Below are 6,293 nucleotides of genomic sequence, written 5' to 3' on the forward strand. Positions count from 1 at the left end.
TATATTTTGAAACAATCTCAAATTTACCCAGAAGTTACAAAAAAAAACACCTTTTTCCCGGACATTTGAGAGTAAATTACCTACAGCGATTCCTCATCACCAATAAATACTTTAGTTTGCATTTTCCTACAGAAAAAAATATATTCTCCAGAATAAATGAAATACAGCCATCAAAATCAAGAAATTAACATTGATACATTTGCTAGTATCTAATCTGCAGACAACATTCAAATTTCCCTAGTCATCCCAAAAGTGTCCTTTATTGCAAAAAGATCTAGTCCAAAATCATGTGTTTCATTTAATTGCTGTTTTCCTTTGTTAACACTTTTATCGAGATATAATTTACATACTATACAATTCACCCAATTACAATACACATTGCAATGATTTTTGGTATATTCAAAAATGTGTGCAACAATCACTATAGCCAGTTTTAGACATTTTCATCACCTTAAAAACAAACTCCATACCCTTTAGCTATTATCCCTCATCATCCTCCATGCCACCACCCCTGAACAACCACTAATTTACTTACTTTCCGTCTCTATAGATTTGTCTATTCTAGACATTTCGTATATATGGAATCATATGGTCTTTCGTAACTGGCTTCTTTCACTTAGTAAAATGTTTTCAAGTTTCATCCATATTGTAGCATGTACCAATATTCTGCTTTATGGCCAAATAACATTCCATTTTATGGATATACTACATTTTTGTTTGAGTTGATTACACCTTTTGACTATTATGAACAACGCTGCTATAAACATTTATGTACAGGTATTTGTGTATACATATGTTTCCATTTCTCTTGGGTAATATACCTAAGAGTGTAGTTGCTGGTTCACATGGTAATTCAATGATTAATTGTTCATAGAAATTACAGACTGTTTACCGAGGCAGCTGCACCATTTTACATTTCCACTGCAGCTTATGAGAGTTTGGATTTCGACACATCCTCACGAACTTTTGTTATTACCTGACTTTTTGAAACTAGTTATCCTAATGGGTGTGGAGTGTTATCTTATTGTGGTTTTGATTTGCATTTTCCTGATGACTAACGATGTCAAGCATCTTTGCATGAGCTTGTTATCTATTTGCATACCTTCCTTGGAGAAGTGTCTATTCAGATCCTTTGCCTATTTTTTAATCGGGCTATTTGTCTTTTTTTATTGAGCTGTAAGAGTTCTTTGTGTATTCTGGATATAAGTCCCTTATCAGATTTGCAAATATTTTTTCCTATTTTGTGGTTGTCTTTTCACTTCTTGATGGTGTCCATTGAAAAAACAAAAGTTTTTATTTTTGATGATATCTGTTTTCTCTTTTGTTGCTTGTGGTGTCAGATCTAAGGATCCTTTGCCAAAACCAAGCCCAGGATGATTTACTCCTATGTTTTCTTCTAAAAGTTGTGCAGTTTTAGCTTTTATATTTTGGTCTTCAGTCCCTTTTGAGTTAATTTTTATAAATACATGAGGTAAGGATCCAATTTCATTCTTTTGTACATGGCTATCTTAGTTGTTCCAGCACCATTTGTTAAAAAGACTATTCTTCCCTACATTGTATTGTCTTGGCTCTCTTGTTGAAACCAGTTGATCATAGGCACATCATTTCATTTCTAGACTTTCAATTCTAGTCCATTAATCTACATGTCCATCCTAATGCCAGTTTCACACTTTCTTGATTATTGTTGCTTTGTAGAAAGTTTTAAAATCAACAAGTGTGAGTCCTCCAATTTTTTCCTTCTGTTTCACGAATGTTTTAGTTCTCTTCTGGATCCTTTGAAATTTCCTATGAATTTTAGAATTAGCTTATAAGTTTTGACAAAGAAGTCAGCCAGGATTCTGATAGGGATTATTTTGAATCTGTAGATCAGTTTGTGGTGTAGAGCCATCTTAACAGTATTAAACTTTCCAATCTATGAACATGGAATGTTTTCCTAGTTACTTATATCTTCTACAGTTTCTTTGAACAATTTTTAATAGTCTTCAGAGTATAAGTTTTGTACTTTTTTTGTTAAATATATTCCTAGTATTTCATTCTCATAGATGCTATTATAAATGGCATTGTTTTCTAATTTAATTTTGGCTTGCTAACTACATATGTCTAGAAATACAATTGATTTCTGTATATCGGTCTTATATTCTTCAACCTTGCTGAACTTGTATATGGGTAGATTCCTTAGGATTTTCAAATATTACAAGATCATGCCGTCTGCAAAGAGAGAGAGTTTTATTTCTTCCTTTCCAGTACGAAGTTAAATAGAAGTTGTAAGAGTGGATATCCTTGTCATGTTCCTGATCTTAGGGAGAAAGCATCCTGTTTTTTGCCATTTAGTATTATGTTAGCAATGGAATTTTTGTAGATGCTCTTTATCAAGTTGAGGAAATTCTCTTCTAGCTGCTTGAGTATTTTTTATCATGAAAGGACATTGGATTTTGTCAAAAGAAATTTTCTGTACCTATTGAGATAATCATGTATTTTTGTTTTTTAGTCTGTTGATACAGTTTATTACATTAAACATTAATTGATTTGGAGATTATAAACCAACCTTGCATTCCTAGAATGAATCTCTTGTCTTGGTGTATAATTTTTTTTTATGTACTAGATTTCTTTTGCTAGTGTTTTGTTGGGAATTTTTGTATCCATGTTCATAAGAGATATTGGTCTGTTTTCTTGTGATGTTTTTGTTTGGTTTTGGTATCTAGGTCTCACAGAAAGTGTTCCTCCCTTTTCTATTTTTTTGGAAGACTTTGTGTAGAATTGGTATTAATTCTTCTTTAAATGTTTAGTAGAATTCAGCAGTGAAGCCATGGGCTTTTCTTCATGGGAAGTTTTTGATTACTAATTCGATCTCTTCACTTGTTATAGGTCTACTTAAATTGACTATTTCTTCTTAAGTTGGTTTTGGTAATGTCTTTCTAATAATTTGTCCATTTCATCTATATTATCTAATTTATTGGCATACAATTGTTCATAGTATCCCTTCCTTGTCCCTACCTAATGGATTTTGGACTGAATTGTTTAGGAAGGAGATGGGAAGAAGAATGGAAGAGAAGGGGAAGAGAACAAAAGGGATAGAGAAAGGTAAGGCGAAAGGGGAAAGAGAAGAGGAAACTTGTTTTAAAGATGCCCTAAATAACGTCCACCTCTGTGTTCTGCACTCTGCTTACCACCCTGCTAGTGTCACTTGCCAATCTGCATCTCTGTGTCCACTCTTCCATCAGCTCTAGCCAGCATTCTCTCTTCTATTCTTTATAACTTTTCTCTGCCTCATGGTGCACATCCTCACAGCTCCTGCTTTCTCAGAATGTTGGACTATCACAACCCCAATTGTATCCCATCGCCACTCTCCTTCAAGCTTCACCTCGCACTGCTAACTACATCATTCTCTCAGTACTTCTCAGTTCAAAGCCTTGAAGAATGATTGTCCAGACCACCTTTTTGTTCCAGGACATGTCACAGAACATTGGCCAACTTAAGCTTTGGCAGTTTGAGGGGCAGTTGCCCAGCTCTGATCTAATCAGGATAGTGTGAAGTGGGCTACCAAGCAAGGGCTGCTCTTTCAGCAGGAGTTGTGGGCCAAAAAGTCTTCCCTAGAAAGGGCTCTGGTGTGGCAGATATCTAATCCACGTGACAAGTATTTAGATGGATTGACAAATGGATGGACAGACAGAAAGGAATATTTTGTCCTTAGAGACGTAAGGCATGATTGATTAGGGAGAGACAAAGATTTAATGTGGGTTGAACAACTGAGCAAAGAGAGAACTGCATTTTCATGTTAAAATATTTGAGTGAGATCTGACCCCAGTCCTTAGGAACCAAGTAGTGGATAGGTCCTGGTTGAGCAAGGTATCAATGCCAAGTCTTCCTTCTTAGGGAAATGAGATGAATTTTCCCCAACTTCCTTCACATACTTCTGTTCCTTCACATAGCTATTAGCCTTTCCCTGTTAGAATCTTCCAAAGTTCTTCTCCCAAATCACATCAAACACTTAGAATGGTGCCTAATTTGTAGTAAGCAGTGAGAAAATGAGTTATTAGTAGCATATTCTCCATTCATTGAACAAATATTTGAACAGCATATCACCTACGGGAGGCATTTAGCTGCATGGAACAGAATCCTAAATACAGAGACTCAACCAAATAGGTTAACCATTCCTGTTACATCCCTGAGTGAACAGATAAAAATCCCTGCCTTCACTTAATACCAAGTTTGGAGATACAGCCTGGGACTCAATGGCAACCCACAATGCCACTTAGAGTCCACTCCTTTCTTCCATCTAGGATCCAGCCATCCTTAATATGTGGTTTTTATCTTCTTGTCACCACACAGGCAAATAGTCTTCAACCTCATCATTTCTAGCCACCCTAATCATACTCCTGGTAGAAAGAAGGAACAATGACTTTATGAGGAAAGTTTCTCGGATATGCCCCCCAGCAGTCTTCTGCTTCTGTTGTATTAGCCAAAACTGTCTCACTGCTAACTGGGGCTGCAAGGGAAGCTGGGCACACTGCCACTCTCGACAAAATCAGGATTCTGTTGGTCAGTTAGATAACCTTACTCTAGGCAGAATACTCATTTTTCTTGATTTGAAAGGAGACCACACATTTGACTAATCTCTCAGTTTACATTATTCCTAGACAGTCTTAAGTAGGTAGTGTGGCACATAAGCAGAGACTATTGCTGTAGCACTGGTTACATTATTGCTTCATTTTTCAAAGTGGTATCTTTGGATCACAACTTAAAAAAAGAGAATCACTTATTTGAAAACTTCCTTTTTATTACTAAACATTTTGGTATATTTCAGTCTGTACTTATATCAGCTTTTCAAAGAAAAGAGCATTATAATATTCTCTAATCAGCTGAAAACAGTCATTTGCAACCCATTCTCCACTCTCCATTCCTAATTCCTCCAATACTTTTTTTTTTTTTGCATGGAACATCATCTTTTAGTCCACCACAAAATTTATTTATTTACTATTGTCTATCTCCCCTCACTACATATAAGCTCTTTAAGAGCAGGTATTTTTATCTGTTTTGCTCAGTGATATATTAGCAGTGTCTAGAATATGGAAGGCATTCAAATATGTTAAAATTTACAAATTGATTATTATCAGTGTTTCTTCTATGGCTATCTTCTGTCTTGCCAAGGAAGAGCCAAACTCATCTTTGAACTTTTATATTGTTTCTTTCCCTTTTTCGCTAACTCCAACCTATTCTTCAAGAAAAAAAAGAAATCAAATTGTTAAGGCAGCAATTACATGCAAGACTTTGTTTCAGCAGGCAAATAAACTTTCAAGAGCAATTCACCATCTCTCTTCACAAATGAAACATACCTATTCATTTATACCAAATCACTCCACATTGCCATAACCGCACACTTTTTGTTACATTGGAATGATTCAGGCATCGTAACCTAATTGGATAAGGTAGCTAGTATTTTAGCAGACCCCAAATTGTGGAAAGGCTGTTATAAATCCTTTCCAAGGACTGTTTCTGAATCCCTCCTGAGCATCAGGAAGACCTTTGCTGAGTCTTATCTTGCTTTTTACACGTCTAATTATTAAACATCAACTTTCTGTCAGGCACCATTCATTAATAGGTAAGTCCTATCAAAAATTTTTACTGCCAGCCATAGAAAATTTTTCTTGTTGAGACTAGATTATAATCTCCACAGAAATAGGTCTTGTTTATCGATATCCCCAACTAATATAGTATCTGACCTTTAGCAAGTGCTCAGTAGTTTTACTTTAATTGTTCACTTCCAAGTGCATAATCTGACAGTCAACGTACTGAACACATGGGCCTATCCGCGACCCAGTTGGCCAATCCAACTGTGCCAGAGACAGGTGGCTTACGTACAAATCGTGGCAGGCAGAATCCTAAAATGGCTCTCCAAGATGTTCCACTCTAACCCTTCAGACTATGAATGTGAGACATTATATCTGTGATGTTACATTATCTGGCAAAAGGGATCTGCAGATGTAATTAAGGTTATAATCAGCTGACTCTGAGTTAATGAAGATTATCATGGTAGGTCTAGGCTAATCACAAACCCCTGAAAACCAATTTGTATAGCTGATAGCAGAAAAAGAAGTCAGATTCCAAGAATGGAAAGGATTCACTTTACTGTTGCTAGCTTGAAGAGAGAACAAGAATTGTGGGTGGCTTCCAAGAGCTTAAAGGAAATGTGGACTTCAGTCTCATATAGCACAAGCATATGAATTTAGTCAACAAAATGAAGGTGGCTGGAAGCAGAGTCTTCCCCTAGAGACTCCAGACAAAAGGCCAGCCTG

This window comes from Pteropus medius, unplaced genomic scaffold, assembly GCF_902729225.1.
Source record: "Pteropus medius unplaced genomic scaffold, Ma_sr-lr_union100, whole genome shotgun sequence".
NCBI lineage: Eukaryota > Metazoa > Chordata > Mammalia > Chiroptera > Pteropodidae > Pteropus > Pteropus medius.